The sequence below is a fragment of the Fukomys damarensis genome, unplaced genomic scaffold (genome assembly GCF_012274545.1).
Source record: "Fukomys damarensis isolate Sample0158 unplaced genomic scaffold, DMR_v1.0_HiC HiC_scaffold_2, whole genome shotgun sequence".
Lineage (NCBI taxonomy): Eukaryota > Metazoa > Chordata > Mammalia > Rodentia > Bathyergidae > Fukomys > Fukomys damarensis.
This window is the reverse complement of record NW_022900914.1, coordinates 52,129,856-52,147,894: the sequence shown is the minus strand read 5'-3', so window position 1 is coordinate 52,147,894 and position 18,039 is coordinate 52,129,856. Positions and strand designations below refer to the sequence as shown.

The 18,039-nt window shown below is 33.6% G+C and overlaps 1 protein-coding gene and 1 non-coding gene across 3 annotated transcripts in view; one reads left to right on the top strand and one right to left on the bottom strand.

The window, feature by feature from the left end:
- Lrrtm4 (leucine rich repeat transmembrane neuronal 4) overlaps positions 1 to 18,039 on the top strand; it is a 684,133-nt gene that overhangs the window by 508,441 nt on the left and 157,653 nt on the right. The window lies entirely within an intron of this gene.
- On the bottom strand, positions 16,904 to 16,976 carry Trnak-uuu. The gene has a single exon. It is a non-coding gene; the product is annotated as a tRNA-Lys (tRNA).

The window sequence follows — 18,039 nt, the reverse complement described above, 5'->3', positions numbered from 1 at the left end:
AGAACCAAGACCTGTCATGTAAAGGTACAAGATCCCAATAATGAATGTAATTGTACTGTATAAATAAAATGTACCAATAAACTCAATAAAAGAAAAAAAAGCAACAACACAATTTGGGGCAATGTGGAGACAGAAGATTTTTGAAGATTAAAAATCTGAGAAACACTGAAAAACTTCTCATCCGGCTAAGTTACTTTTCTTGTGGCTGAGACAAAGCGCCCAACACCCTATGTTAAGAAGAACAGGCTTATTGTAGCTCATACTGTGTAGAGATGTCACTTCGTAATTGGCTGGCCCCAAAGCATGGTGGCATGATGAAGGGACATCACAAAGGAAAAACAGTTCACGGCAAGCAGAAGGCAGAAGGAGCAAGGTAGTGAAACATTCTGCAACAATAGCAGGCCTCTTTTCATCCCTTATATTCTATCTAGGCTACATGCCCTTACGGTGAATGGAATTTACACCCAGATTGGGCCTTCTCATTTCCACACAAAGATCTGTGCCAAACCAAAACATGGACTAATTTAGTTATCACACACCCTCGTTCCTAGAATCACACAATTAATCACCCAGCATCACACACTCTAGATCCAGACACCTCTGAAAAGCTCCACCTATGACTCCATAAGGCCTTGAAGAGGCATCTAGACACAAGCTATAATATCTAGGCATGAATTTTTTTCTCATTTTTTGACAATTGTTAATATTTTACTGGACTACTGTTTTGGAAAACATAATTTCAGCAAGGTAGGCATGGATTGTATGTTTAACTCTGAATTAGGCTCCAGTTAGATTTGCTGGAAGCCAGCACATTGATCTTCCCATATGATTCAGAAACAGGGAAGAAAAGGAAGAGTCTATATTAGGTTTCATTAAAGACATTTCCCATTGCTGGGTGTAATTCATTACACCTGCAGCTTAAAGGAGGAGTTTAATTTAGTGCACCATTTCAGAGGGTTAAATTCATGGTCAGCTGGCTTCAAGGTAGAAACATCAAGGTAGAAAAGTGTGATGGAGTGAAAATGCTTAGTTCATGACATCCAGAAAGCAGAACAGGAGAACAGCACAAGTAAGGAAGTGGGCCAGAGCCCACTGTACAGTTCCCAAATTCTTGCCTCTGTCACCCACCCAGAAACACACAAAAGTGTGGTCCATCAATACCTCCAGCAGATCTCAAAGCCAATCAAATTGATCCTAACTGCCACACAAGTATACCCTTCTAATATTTTCTAGCTTTTATTTTTTAGGTTATGCTTGGAAGTCTATAGACTTCTTTACTGAGGTTCGGCTGGTGTTTGGTTAGTATATACAGATGGAGATGTCCTCAAGATCTGTGCACAGGGGCTAAATACTGCATTGGGGTGATCAACCTGACTGAATTCCACCGGGAGTCTGAGAACTGCTGTTTAAGATGATAATTCTGTGGAAGATGGTTAGAAGCATGAACATTTTCTCAGTAACTTGTAATTTCCTCTATAAGTGATTTTCATGATGGGATACTTTTTAAGATTTTAGGATCTTTATACAACAATTCTCAAAAATGTGATTTATGGATCATTCACAGCCTAATTTTCCAGGTAGCTGAGTAAAAATTCAGGGCTGCTATTCTTGCCATGGTTTCAGAACTACTGACATCAATTATTAAAGTCCACTGAGGTTTCAATTAGCTGGCTTATTACTGTTGATTCCTACCTGATTCCTGAGTTGCGTACAATAAAGACTTTTTGTATTATTCCTTTTTGCTAAATCAATCTTCCCACTGAAAAATATTCTAGAGCTTCTTATCGTGCCATCTTGCTAACATCACTGTTACTCCCCTGCCTTTAAATTTTTAGACCTGCACACCCACTGTGAAAAAAAATGACTCAAAATATTATTTGGAACAAAGAGAAGATGTGATTCAGTGAGCTCCTTTATAAATAACAGAGGTATATCCTCATAATGGGAAGTAGAATTAAAATTATAAGTTACTAGAAAATGTTCTTTAAGTGAGCAAATTTCTACTTTTGGAAACACTGGGGGACCTGAAAAAGTGACTAAAAGTGAAGTTACCCTTCCGATTAATAGACCACACTATCATAATCAGTATATTACTTATTCATTTACCATTCAATTATGTGATTTGATCAACAGAATCACAGCTTGATGATCACTTAAGTTTCATTATTATTCTTACTTGTAAGACCAAAACAAGTAGAAAGTGTTTCTTTATGTGCATTTTTACTCACTATTTTTTCAAATTTCACAAAAAACAAATAATCTATCACTGAGTTTTTATGAATTCTTCATGCCTAAATTCATATGTAAATGGCATGCAATACAATTATTATATTCATTTTTCTCAATGTAGAAACATTTTAATATGCATATCTATTCTTAAATCACACTGATATATTCCTCCTTCAAAATGCAGAAATGAAATAGTACAAGCTACACATGAATGCATTTGTCTGTTGTACTCAGAGACACTGTCAGGAAAACAATGAGGCTTTCTTGACATCTGGGAAACTCAAGTTTATTTTAATTTCAATAATGACGCACATGTAGCTATTGGATAAAACAGCTTCTGAATAACTAAATTATACTATCTATTAATGGTCATAGGAAGGTTCTTTCCAGGAAGGCAGGAAAATATGTCCCTATTTCCCCAGTAATAGTTGAATTTGAGAAGTTTGCATTCAAAGAGACTAATAGCACTTTACTTATTCCTGATGAATAACCCCCCTGCAATAATGCAGAGGATATCATTATTAAATTATTAAACTTTATACATTTATGACTTTCATTTCTTGTCCTTGTGATAAACTTTATAATTATTTAGAAATTAGAAACCAAAAATTATATATATCCAGAAAGTATCCATAAACTTACAATGTAAGATTCACCAAGTAAGGAAACACTTACCTTTCCCATTCAAATATAAATATAAATCATGGAAGCAATAAATTAATGTTCTATGACCTTTCAGTGGTGTGAAATTATCATATTGTTTTATCATTAACACAATCACATATTGCTTTATAAAAGACTGAAATGCCATTTAGAATAGTTTGTTTGCCTTATGGATATTCGATGCAAGTAACATTGATTCTCAGGCACAAATTATCATCAAATTCAGAGATTTAATATAAAGAGCTTTTTCAGAATTTTGAAGAGATGAATAATGTTCAGAAATTAATTTCTTTGAAGGAATTATACACTCCCACTGAAGGTTAATTTTTCATAGGTGATTATTTTCAGCATGCATTGTCTACACTTCTATTTCTTCACCCAACACATATTTATTGGCCATGAGCAAATGAAAAGCGAAATAATGCTCTAAGTTCCAAATGATTTGGGATCTGGTGTCAATATAGCAAAGATTTATACTGAAAGACCATTCAACTGCTGCTGCTCCTAAGAATGCTTTATTTTTTATATTGGATCAAAGTTCAATATTTCCTAATTTTTAACACTAAAATTATTTTATAGGAGGGCTAATTTGCCCATAAAAAGAATGAAGAGATGCTTCATGAATTTTTTGCAAACTATACTACCTGAGGGTTTGAACATTCTACTTTACTGAAACACACTGCACTAAGCAGATGACTCGGTATTGCCATCTTCTGCTTATGGACTCATTTTTTTCCCTAACCTTTTCAATTCAAATAAAATATTCAGTTTTTTTATTGTTTGAGGGTTAATAGAATTTTCTTAGCTAGCTCTCTTTACTTGACATTACACAGAAATGGGAAGCCATCAACAAGAATGTTTTTCTGCCCTATATTTGGCTGTTTTGTAAGTGTGAGGTTGCATTGTACTTGCGACCAACTTCACACTAGTAACTTAAGTGGACTCATAGCCATACTTCCAAAAATATATGAGATGAAATGCTATAATACCTTGGAGATCTTTCAGCTGCCCTTTTAAAATATACTTCTAGACTATTATTCTGCACTAGGAAGGGGCTGCTCTTTTCTTTCTCTGCAAAGCTGTTTAAGAATCACTAAATTTCCATGCATGTGGTCTGAACTCTGGGAAATCTTAATTATCTCTTCTTTTTTGTTTTGTTTTGTTTTGTTTTAGAAACAGGGTCGCACCATGTAGTTGAGACTGACCTGGAACTCACTATGTAGCCCAGTTTGGTCTTGAACTCAGAGCGATCCTCCTGCCTCAGCCTCCCAAGTGCTGGGATTACAGGTGTGCGCCACCACACCCCGCTTATCTCTTCTTTTTATTCATCACCATTATTGCTATTATTGTTTATCATTTATAAATCCATTTCTCTTTGCTCACATCATGGTTTCTACTCTTACTTATTTGTGTATAAATTTATATCCCTTACTGATGACTTCTCATTTTTCATTCATCTTACCATTATTTTGTGACCCAATCTCTCACTTTCCCCATATTTCTCTCCACCTGTATACATTTTAGCCATAATGTGACTTAGTCTATAATTCCAAAAAATTGATGATACTTCTTTTTCATTGGAACAGTCGTTATCTTTCCCCGTTTTCCTAACATTATCACCTAAAGTGTTTGTATACTCTCAAAATAAGAATGTGTTTACAATATCACGAGGTTTCTAATCATCTGGATACATTTGATGAGGTGGATTTTGTTAGATATGCGCAACTCATTCTGATTACTGGGAACTAACACATTTTATGGACATGTCCATTGAAACGAAGAAACTGTGCATCAGAGAGAAGACGGTGGTCTTTCCTTGTACTCTTTGGCCATCCAATATCACTTTTCTCTGAAAATATTTTGGCACATTTTCCATGCCACCCTAAACAGCTGAAATTTTTCTCATCCATCAAGTCTTACTGAAAATGTTATCTCTTCTGTGAAACGTATGTAACCTGTTTAAGCAGAAGGGATCATTCTGTCTTTGTGACACTCTATTTCATTCCTGAATAGGACAAGTTTTGTATTCCATTGCACTGATTTGCATATGTATCTGCATCTACTTTATGGAGCATTCCATAAGAGGGAGCAGTCTAGCTTTTTCATACTTGTAACCCCAGCATTTAATATAGAGCCCCAAAAAGGAAATAACCCTTAGTTACTTAAACACTTTTTGGTAAATTTCACTCAAATTAAATATTAGGGACACCTTCAATAACTGAGGATATGTGAGCAACACAGGATTGGATATTAATGTTTTTTATTAGCCAAAGCACTGTTTATTTTGCCCAGAGTGCTCCATTTCTCTTAATTGTATGAAATCATTAGATTTGCATATAAATATGAGGTATTCACTCGGGGAATTAAACCTATCAATCACTTAAAGTGGCTTACATAAAGGCATCATGTAGGCTGCAAATCACAAGTATCACTTAATCAAAATCAGTAAAATATTTCAAATCAAATCTACCAAATATAAATTTTCACCCTAAAATATACAAAAAATAGTATTATTGTAAGTTCCAAGTCTCATTATCTAGTGCTGCTGAATTTACTCACAGTTCAATGTTTAAATCTAGTGAGATTAAAGTTATTCAACTAGTCCTTATAGCTTGTTGCAAATCATTATTACTTCTTCCAATTACTGTTGTAACATTATTAATCATAATGAAATCTTTTGAAATTCAGTGGAGCAGCACTGTTATTCCATATGCATTTCCAGTGGAAATTAGCTCCAATGACTTAACTGTCTCAGAAGTATTGTTACATTAACACATAACACCTGCACAATCATAATCAGACCAAGGAATTGATGGCAAATGAAATTACTCTGACCAGTTCTCCTGGAAATGAAAATCAAATAAATGAAAAAAAGATGAGCCCTCCTAAAATAAAGTATTTCTAAATAGTGTAATATTATTAAATTTCCTTTACAAATTGTTCCAGTAGACTTCAATGAGAAAAGATTAACATGCTAGGACATTTTTCTTCACTTGACAAAGCTCAAGTAAATTCAGTTATGTGCTTTATGCACATCTTCAATCTAATTAAATAATGGACAGGATCGATGAGGACAATAATACAATGGCCTCAATGTGTACCTGCCATCACCTTAATGTGCAGTTTTCTGCTGAAAGTAACTACAGCAATGAAAGTAAGAAGAAACAAAAAATAATCTTGCTACTCTTGTCATGAATGACAAGGATACTGTCATTTTGCCATGCATCTCAGAGGGCCAATATAATTTGGGAATCTCTATGTGGAATAAGATTTTCTTCTCTACCCTGTGGTGAGTAAAATAAATTGAGATTCTTCAACAAAAGAGAGCTTAAAAAACCCAGCTCATAGTAGTGCAATTTAAACAAAGTTAGTCCATTTAATAAGAAGGAGTATTGGAGTATCTGATAAGTTTGTAATTTCTTTCAATTTAAAGATTTTTGCAATCCCTTTCTTTTTGTTGTATTTCTATTAAGAATCTGATATAAATTTGCCAATTTTCTTAAACACAAGAATAAGAAACTTCTTTTCTAAGTCAGTGTAAATGATAGCTGATTGATGGTATATTGCATTCCCTTCTAAGAAGCAGCTGTCTTCTAAAGTACACTATAAAAAATATAATGCTGTATGTGTACATGCATGTAGATGTGTCTGTATATGCATGCTTGGATACATAAAATATCTAACTTTCCAAGGGTCCAGCTTTGAAAAAGGATCATTTCATATATAAAAAGATTTCTTGAACATACACAAATAAGTTATATAATGAGCCTTAAGTATTGTAGTATTTTATACTTTGTGTTATATTTATATTTTATATTAGCCTCAAATATGGTAGTATTTTATATTTTGTGTGATCTTAGTAAATTATAGCCTCAAAACACCCCAGCTCATCAATGTATTTAATTTATTGTGACTTGTCCTCCAAAGAATTTGGCTTTAAATTTATGCACGCTCATTTTACTGGCTCTACAATTGTAGGCAAATTGCATAGCCTAACCAATCTTCTTCTTAACATTCTTATTTCTATAATGAACAATTAGTAACAGGCTACTGTGAGAATTGAATCAGAAGAGACATGAAACATCTCAGTGTAGCCAGAGGATTATTGAGAATATTCAAATAAGTATTCTACTTCTGTAACTACTTATTATTATCAACTTTTCAGTCTATTACTCTTGCTGTTCATTTGCAGTTGACAAGGTCACTTAACATTTTAATCATTTCGCTTCTAAAAATCTCAAACATCAATAATTCTATGAAATTTGAAAAGAAGGCGCTCAGAATTTATAATATAATCTGTCACTGTACATCCAAACCTAATGATTTCATTATACTCATCAATAAAGTTTTATTTATCATTCAAGAAGTGTCCTCTTTTTCACACTATCCCAGTTATGCTAAAGTCTTTTCAAAGAATGGGGCTTAATCTTTTGTCCTCTTTCCACCTGCATATAACAGGTGTGTCTCAATGGGCACACGTATTTTTAATATTGGTGCATAAAGAAATTCTTTTATATTGAATTATGCTTGGAGCAAGATTTAAAAATTTGATAAAACTTTACAGGAACAAATAATTCCCCTTTTATGTGGTGCTCTTTCCAAGAGTTTAGTCCAAATTCATCATTCAATCATGAGTTGGGGAAAACCTTAATATTTCTTATATGCCTATAAATCTATCAAAAGCATCCAGGCTTTATGTTTGGTTTTACTTATACCTTTCATGAATCTAGCAACGTATACATTATGATCCTAATATAAAAGATGACAAGCAAAACGTTCAGGAACAATATCGTGCTAAGCTTATTCCATGTCATATGACAGAATTTACTGAGATACATCAACTTTTAACCTTTGTTTTTACAATTTTCCTGCTAATTTTTTTCCAAACTTCAATTCTTCATTCTGATTTTATAGCTGGTATAGTCTTATTTCCAACTAGAGGCTTTGGTTAACTTTTGTTTTGCTTGACACCAAAACTAATACTTTAGAAGTGTCTCATGTATTTGTTCTCACTGGAATTTACATTTACAGATATAAAAAGTGCTCAAAGGGGGTGTCAGTACTGGGATGATATAGCAGGACCCAGACTTGTCTTTTTCCAATGTAACCACTGCATAAGCATTATACGTGCACAGTGACCAATTATCTTAAAGATTATATGAATATTTTCAAAAATATGCTGATTTACACACACACACACATACACACACACGCAAAACCTATATCTATGTAGAATGATTAGGAATATAATTTCCTGGGAATATTTACTATCCAGAGGCTTACTACTATTTTTGGGAAAGCATTTCCATCTAGGAAAAATATTTACTTCTAAGGCATGAATACAAGAAACAATGTTCCTGGACTGATGTACCTTGACAAAACTCTGTAATAATGCTATAGTGAAATTTGAATTAGAAGCTATCAACACTGTTTTAAGAGAAACTTTTATATTTTAAAGAAATATTGCAAAAAGAACAAAAGAAATGATAGATTTCTTATGATTTTAAAATTTTACATATAATTGTTATTGTGTACAAAAATGAATTCAAGATTATTAACTAGTTTTGCTGTTGTGATTAAAAACTCTTTTCTACCATCCAAAATTTATTTGGAACAAGAAGAGACCTAGAACAGCAAAAACACTTCTAGGCAACAGACATGACGGGGGTTATCATAATCCCCAACTTGAAACTATACTACAAAGCCACTGTGATAAAAACATCATGGTATTGATAAAGAAACATACCTCAGGATTAGTGGAATAGATTGGAAGATACAGAAACAATTCCAGATGTAGTTAGCTACCTCATCTGTGACAAAAAAAGCCAACCATCCTCAGAGGAGGAAAGATAGACTCTTTAAGAAATGGTGTTGGAAAAACTGGATTTTAAGCTGCCAAAGATTTAAACCAGACCCCTAACTTTAACCATGCACTAAGCTAAAACACAAGTGGATTAAAGATCTAAGTATTAAAACAGAAACACTAAACTTGCTGGAAGATAAGTAAGGAAGAATTCTTGATGAAATCGGCACAGGAAAAGACTTTATGAATAAATCGTCAGTAGCACAGGAATTTGCAGAAAGAATCAACAACTGGTGTCTCATTTTAACAATAAGCTTCTGCACTGCAAGAGAAGCTATGAACATGTCTAAGAGAACCTACAATGTGGGAAAAATTTTTACCAACTGATTCTCAGAAAAAGGACTATTATCTAGATTATATAAAAAACTCAAAATAATCAGGCCAACCAAATATAAAGACTATCAAAAATGGGCATTTCTCAGGCAAAGAAGTAAAAGCTGCAAATAAACATTTGAAAAAATATTCAACATCACTGGTCATTTGAGAGATGCAGATGAAAAGAACACTGAGATTCCACCTCACCCGAAAGAATGATAACACTAAACTTGCTGGAAGATAAGTAAGGAAGAATTCTTGATGAAATCGGCACAGGAAAAGACTTTATGAATAAATCGTCAGTAGCACAGGAATTTGCAGAAAGAATCAACAACTGGTGTCTCATTTTAACAATAAGCTTCTGCACTGCAAGAGAAGCTATGAACATGTCTAAGAGAACCTACAATGTGGGAAAAATTTTTACCAACTGATTCTCAGAAAAAGGACTATTATCTAGATTATATAAAAAACTCAAAATAATCAGGCCAACCAAATATAAAGACTATCAAAAATGGGCATTTCTCAGGCAAAGAAGTAAAAGCTGCAAATAAACATTTGAAAAAATATTCAACATCACTGGTCATTTGAGAGATGCAGATGAAAAGAACACTGAGATTCCACCTCACCCCAGAAAGAATGACTACTACCCAGAAATCCACCAATACCGCATGCTGGTAGGATTGTGGGGAGAAAGGAATTCTTCTCCATTGTTGTTGGGAGTGCAGCCTAGTGCAACTACTGTGAAAATCAATATGGAGATACCTCAAACAACTAGGATTAGAGGTTCCATTTTACCTAGTTATCCCTCTGCTGAGTATCTTTCCAAAAGAATTAAAAGAATCATACAACAGAAACATATGCATACCCATGTTGATAGCAGCTAAAATTTGGGAATAGCCCGATTGCCCATCAGTTGGAGACTGGATAAAGCAGATGTGTTTTTTTCTATAAAATGGAGTCTTACTTAGTCATAAAGAATGAGAAACTAGTGTCATTCAAATGAATATAGATGCATATTGAGGCCATACTTTGAAGTGAAATAAATAGGACACATGTGTAAATACCAACTAGTTCCTCCTGCATGAAAAATGAAAAGTGTAACATTTTTTTCGCTTTCTCATATTTTTTTCTTTTCTCTTATTTCCTTTCCTCCACCCTTCCCACTTCCCCTACACTTTTAGCCATTTCCTTCCTATTTCACACTGTCAATTTTACATTTTGTATCTTATTTACACTTTTAGTAAATGGGGGGGTGAAGGGAGGGCAGGTCTATGGGAAAAAATGAGAACCAAGATCTGTCATGTAAATGTACAAAATCCAAATAATAAATGTAACTGTACTGTATACTTAAAAAGTACCAATAAACTCAATGAGATTTTAAAAAGTGTAAATAGGATCTAAATTGTGTAACTGATAATGTGAAATAGGAAGAAAAGGGCTAAAGCTGTAGGGGGATTGGAAAGTGTAGGGGAAAGGAAATAAGGTTAAAGAAAAAATACGAGAAAAGAAAAAAATGGAAAGAAAGTCTTGGTAAACAGGCAGGTTTGGAGGGGTTGAAGGGAGGGCAGAGGAATGGGGAAAAATGAGAGCAAAGATCTATCATGTAAAGGTACAGATTCAACTGTTGAATGTAACTGTATTGAATACCTAAAATGTACCAATAAACTCAATGAAAAACAATAAAAAGAAAGATGGGTTTCCTAATCCGATAGAGAGAGAGAGAGAGAGAGTCTCTTACTCTTTTCAGGAAAATATAAGATGTATTACAGGTATGTTAGTTGCTTTTTTATGAACAATTTCCATGGAGTTGAGGTTATTCAAATATTCTTACCTTCTTTTTGCAAATATAAAAGTACTAAAGGGATTACCCCTTTGGAAAATTCTCATTAGACATTTATAATTTGTTTGTAATAATAAGTGTGCTACAATATCCTGATTTTTACTATATTAATGACCTTGATCAAGTACACCTGTCTTAATCTTAATTAGTTTTCAAATCATAACTTTTGGGTCACAACCTCCTAGGTTATGTCTGCATGCTAAAAAGTGGGTAGCCTCTTTTATCAGCCCTGTAATCCCACAATGACTTCACAAGAAAATTCTTAGTATAACCTTATAATTTGTCATGATTATTCTTACAACTTGGCCAAAGAATACTCATATGAATTTCTTACTCATTCAATTTAATCTTTACAAATTGATTATTTGGGCTGTTTCCCAAATCACTATGAGGATTTTCTTACCTTTGGTGCATATCTTGTTCCTTCTTATGAAATAAACTCTGAGAATATTTGGGTGATAACTCTTTACTTTCCCAACTAAATATTCTGTAATTCAAAATTTTAGGAGATAAATATAAATAAGCTTTTCAAAAACTGCAAACAATTGCATCATACTATATTATGTTCTGAATCCTATTTCTCCCTTCTAATTCTTATCTGTAGATAAATTTAACAATGCTTGCTTCAAGATAAGTTGTCTTCTTTCTTGTTCAGAAACAATGCATTTCCCCTAGCTCATTCATTCACCATGCAATTGTTGGATGGTTAGTAATTATCAGGCTTTGGAAGAATCACTAGAAATTCAGCTGGGAAAAAAGCCAATATGTCTTACCGGAGAGCTCTCAGCACTTTTGGGAAAATAATCCAGTAGACACAGAGTTAAATGTTATGCTGTAAATGCTGCGATGGGAGAAGCATGGCATCATAAGAGCACCTAGAAAGACGGTTCATCAAGATTTGAGTACCAAGGGAGGCTGCCTGAAGGAGATGGCATGTGAACACGTAGTTCATTAGTGGAAAGGACAGGAGTGAAGAAAATATGATTCAGAGAATGGTTCCAGCCAAACATACATGAAAGGGAATGAAAACTAATGATATTAGAATGTATAGAACAGGATAGGAATGAAAAAAGACCTGAAAGATGCTCAGGGACTAATTGTGAAGGACATCAGAGGCCACAGTAACATTTTAGACCACAGAATCAAGTGATTATTTTCTTTTTGTTGGCTCCATATGCAAACTGCATTACTACTGCGAGTGACTGAAATCCTGAACCCAGTGAGAAAGTTGTAGAAGTAGTTCAGACAAATGCAATAGCTCTAAGGTAATGGCATTGAGTACAGAGAGTCATGAACATACACAGAAGATGTATGAGAGATCTACAGGAGACTTTTTGGAGGACTAGATCTGAAGGAAGAAGACAAACAATATTTTAAAGTTAATGATCATTCTTTTTGCTTAAACAATTAACTGGGTTAAAGTACCAAATTGAAATGCACAAAGAGAAGGAGAAGATTATAGATACATGTAAAAAATATATTTTGTGATTTTCTATGGGATAGAGTCATGAAGAGTATATAACTGAAGCCATCTAGAAGGCAGTAATATATAAGAGCCTACATCTCTTGAAAATAGCAGTCAAATAATCACTGATAGTAAATAAACTAATGATAAAGTGTAGACCATAAATGTAGACATTTCTTTGTGGCACATTTATTGTTGCCAGCGAATCTTTGGATTAAATGATTTTTGAACCTGTCTACAAAGGGAACTTCTTAAAAATATTGATGTTTTAGCACCATGACATAAGTGATATTCTGTAATACAAATCATATTTTCTTAATCCCCCTAAGTTCTTGGAAATTTGTAGGTTGAAGACCGAGTTAAAAGCTATAATGTAGGGTTGATGTCCAGATTACCATTTTATGTGTCTGTATTTATTTTCCTTAAGGCTTCGTCACTTGTCTTCTATTTATGAAAGAGTAAGAGCTACTATAATCTAATAATATATGATCTAAAATTATTACAGAATGCATATTTTAATTATTAGCAATATAAATTAATTACCTTTAAGAAAGATCATGCTATTTCATGGATACATTCTTCTTAGAATTAGCAGTCCTAAGATAGAAAGAATATATATGTAGCAATTACTATCTCTAGATGTTAAATAAGTATTATATAATATATTATGCAATTTACACAATATACAAAAATTACAAGTGTATACTTATTCTATATAGAAGAAAAAACTATAACTCTGAAAACTATGTGTATTTGATCAAAGTGTCATTGCAAATAGAATACCAAACTTTGCGTTCATAAAAATTAGTGATGAAGCTTTTGGACATAATATTTTTGTGATAAAAATGTATGCGTTACCTTTTTTAACTGGCTGAAACTCTATTTGAGAGTGTTTTTTATTGTAAATTGAATTTAGCCTAGAAGCAAGCATCAGGAAGACATTCTTTTATCTGTTCTCCTCAGGGGGGAAAACAGCAATTATCTCTAAATCTTAATACTCTATATCTGACTCCTATTTGAATTCATTTAGTACGTGTTCAATGTAAGCAACATTTTTTTTGCTTGAACATTAATAAAATATACTAAATGTATGAATGATATTGTAATCTGTGTGCATCCTGCTACTGAATGCTGATAATGTGGCTTTATTTGTTTTGGCTTATCTTTTCTGCTCTTATATCTAATACCATACTTTTCTATATTTTACTGAGCTTCTATATGTGTCTCACATTCTTTTTCATTTCTTTCTTATACTTTTTTGGTAAACAACCCAAGTTACAGCAAAATTGCAAAAATAAAACAATCCTTTGAGATCATTTATTGAAAATTTTTCTCAATCTCTAAGAAAATAAAAACGGTTTAAAGTCAGTAAGTATTGAGCGTCTGTACAAACCTCAACTGTTCTTGCAAGAGAAGAGAGAAGAGACTGAGGGAATAATTTTTGCAAGAACTCAGGTGATACTTTTAAATTCTGGCCAGAAACAAAACAGGGAGTTCAGGTAAACCCTGGAATGAGTAGAGCCTCACCTGAATACTCACTTTCTGGACTAACTCTCTCTCCCTCTCTCCCTCCCCGCTCTCTCAATTAGCATTCAGGATCTACATATCTTAAATAGAACATATAGCAAATATATTTTTTGGCTTGAAAGGATGCATAAAGTAACTTATTCATCTGAGCGTAACAATAAGTGGTATCAATCAAGAATATTCTGTAAAAATTCTCTGAGAAAAAAAATTTCTTTTCTAAATTCTCTGAGGAAAAAAATACTGAGTAAAACTAAGTAATTAATACTGACCGTCTGATAGGATATTACCGAAAAAATTAGACCAAAATACTGACTGAAATACTGTATTGACTTTAGTTAACATTTGTTCTTCTAGTTTAGGGTCAGAATTTTATTTATCACAGTCCAACAGAAGCCCTGGCATTTATTGCAGTAATAAAATATTTGTTCAGTTCTTTCCATAGCAAGTCTGGGCAACTACAGAGCTACCAAAAACATGTTTCACTTTTATGATGCGAATGCATCACTGGAAGAGAGCTGTCCAATCAGGAACTACACTACTAGCTCCCCTTTGATTTTATTTCATTTTTTTTCTTTTTATTGAGTTTATTGGTACATTCTAGGTGTACAGTACAGTTACATTCGTTGCTGGGATCTGCTTCTCAGCGAAGGAAGCATGCCGGTTTCCAATTTCTGAGAAGCAAGTATGCCTTCACGACTACTTTCCCCATTGGGTATTAAATATGGCAGATTCCAAGAGTGTGGGGAATGGTGCAGCTACAAGATGGGAAAAATATTCTCAATTCATGAATCTTCACGCAGAGCAAAGACTCCTAGAAAACCTGTACTGAAATGTCACCGGAGTGAGAAATTCTTCCCTTTGTCACCTCAACTTTAAGGCGTACTAGTAACAACAGCAGATATTGCTAGAAAAGTAAAATTGCTAAATTATTATCAGTGAAAACAAAGTGCTAAAAACTTTTAGCCTCTGTTCAAGCAAGCATAGTATTTGCAGTTTAAAGCTCTAGTAGCAATGGAGGAAGTTTTATGAATTCTCCCAGCTTTGTCCTGATCTATTGCCACAAAGCTCAGAAACAGTTCTGCATGCTTCCTGACTTCTGTCTATATGACTTTTGTCTTTTGCATGCCTGACTCTTGTTTTTTGTTGCTTGTGATATATTTCTGCCCTCTTCCTCCCCTCTCTCGTTTCTCCTTCTCCTGCTCTTCTTCTCCTTCCCTTTGTTCTTCCTGTTCCTTTCTCCTCCTCCTTCTTCTTTCTTTTCCTTTCCCTCCTCTTTCATCTCCTGCTAGTCCTCCTCCTTCTTTTTCTTTTGCACCCTCTTCATCTTTAACTCCCCTTTTTTCTTAGGTACCAAATACCTTTCTCACTAAGAGACTGAATATATAGAAGAATATAAACTGTATATAGGGTTCTATAATCAGTAATTTCAAAAATCCTGTAATTTATGAGAAAGTACAAGCCCCACAGTCCCTTAAATCTATCTTAACTGTTTCATATTTTCTTACACTTGGCTTTCTCCTTCATCTTACCATCCAACTTGTTCTGTTTCATACTCTTAGTCTTTGAAAAATCTCAAATTCTACCCAATCCCGAGACCCCTGCAAAATGTAAACCACATTTTATCTCAACTCCTCTGTATTTAGCCTCAATGATCTAGTTCATTTACATATAAAATGTATTTGCATACTGTATTTTTTATATGCTATCTTTCAAAAATACATTTCTAGCCAGGGATTTGGCTCAGTGGTTCTGATGCCTGCCTCACAAGCACAAGGGCCTGAGTTCTATACCAGATACGCCCTCCCCAAACATTTTTTCTTCTAGAGCTGGGGATTTAGCTCAGTGGTGCCACCACCTGCCTCACAAGTGCAAGGTCCCGAGTTCGATCCCTGGTACAAAGAAAAAAAAAAAGTTTCTAGCACAGGGTTTTGCTTGCACAAAATTATGATAAAACAATTACAGAATAGCTCATTATACCAATTCCTGAAAAAAAGTTCATTTTTAAAGTCTAAATTTTCCATCACAATTTACTATGTGAAGGAATATAAGTCAAAGTGTAGTGTCTCATTTTTATGTGAAGCTTATTATTATTCAGCTCATTAATCCAGATATGCAACACTACATAGCATCAAATCATGTCTCCAAACCTGACTACCAGCAATAAGAGCTACAAAGAAATTATGTGATACATCATCAGTAAAATTGTTCTGAAAGATTCATTATGAATTGAGATAGAAATTTTATATGATTGGCATTCTTTTGTTTTGAAGTTCAGATATGTCATAATAATTTTGTCACAACTTTTAAAATCTATTCAGTATGCTACTCTTTACCAGATACTAACTTTACCAACTAGAGTCAAATGAAGTATTTATTAGTACAAGACACGTTTAATCTTTGTCATCTCTTTGTACTTGTCTATTAGATAGATTTTGAACTGAGAAACATAAGGAAAAGAAAAAAACTGTTAAAATGAAGTGATGACATGTAGCTAACAGTCCAGAAAATTTTTCCTCAGAAATTATATTACAAAATAATTCAAACAGGAAGGATAAGTTCATTGTTGAACTTTGTTTAAAATATTGAAGAGAAAAATATTTAGAAGAATGCTAACAATATTAAGACAAAAAACCCAGTCTTCAAATTTTCAACAAAATCAACATCTCCTTTAGTCACCTCATTACTCACATAGTATGTTTCAAAATGTAGTACACGTTAATAGGTTGATATATTTTAAAATATATGAACAGATTTAATAAAAATTGATAAGACCTACTGATTTTCTAGTATAATATCTAAGCTAAGACAGAATTATTTTTGACATAAGTGAAATCAATCTTAAAAACATGAGAAATTTTCAGCTGAAGATCAAAAATTGTTCCCATACTGATTCTGTTTTCTTTTGGGTACCGGGGATTGAACTTTGGTCCTTGTGCTTGCAAGGCAGGCCGTGGAACCACTGAGCTAAATCCCTGGCAAATGAATGTTTGAAAAGTAAGCATACCTGAACAGGGACTTGAACCCTAGACCCTCAGATTAAAGGCCTGATGCTCTACCAACTGAGCTATCCAGGCCCTGTTCCAGCTCTGATACCTTGTGTTCTATCACATTATGACAGGGATGAGATTTGTCAATGTGCTATGCTTCATTCCATCAGGACTTCCTGGAACCCCAACTTCCCTCTTGCACACTATGATAAACATTACGATTTTGGTTTGCATCAGGTAATTACTTTCATGTATATTTTTTTCATTATTTTCATATTTATAGCTAAGAGCTACTGAATTAAATTTTGGTCCATAAAAAAATCCGCACCATTCATATTGTATATTAGGAAATGACCATGCCAAACTGTTGTTTTCATATCTCTTTTCCGATCTTACTCTCATACTGCTTATTATGATCCTTCTATGGATTCCTTTTCCCCATTAACACCAAGAATCTATTGATAAAATAGCATATTTTCATAGGTAAAGAGTTTCATCCTTGAATTGGAAATTTGCTAGTAAAAGTGAGTGAAAAAGAAAAGAGAATGAGCTCAAAGTTCTTTCACATTTCATATGGAACATGACTCAAAAGGAAGAATTTCCCAATGTTTAAGTTGTTAGCTACTTTATGCAATTTTTATATTCCTCCTTTCCAGAATTTAAATGTCTGCATACTGATGCTATTGCATGAATTACATGACTTTTACTTTCATATTCCTTTCTATTTTTTGTGACATGATACTGAATTCAGAATGTTTGAAAATCAGTGTTTTTAGTAAAATTATATCTCATTTTTTCTTTTTATTTTCCTTCAAAGTACATATAATAGAGAAGGGGAAGATCTCTGTTTTCCAGAATTTAATTTAATCATAAATTAGCTTTAGAGAATTGTTACACTTAGGTAATTAAACACTCTTTATTTTTCTTACTTGGACAAATTTCTGTAGGATTTTTTCATAACCACAGTCACTCCATAAAGATCGATTGAGCATTTGCGTTTTGTAAGCCATAATATGCAGTATTGTCACCTGTGTTTTCCAGTGGGAGCAGCTGTTTGCTGAAACTTGCTCATGTCAGTTTATGAAAACTGATACTGCGCATCTCTTCTCAATTCCACTTTCAGTGACATCGCATTGATACGGTAAAATTG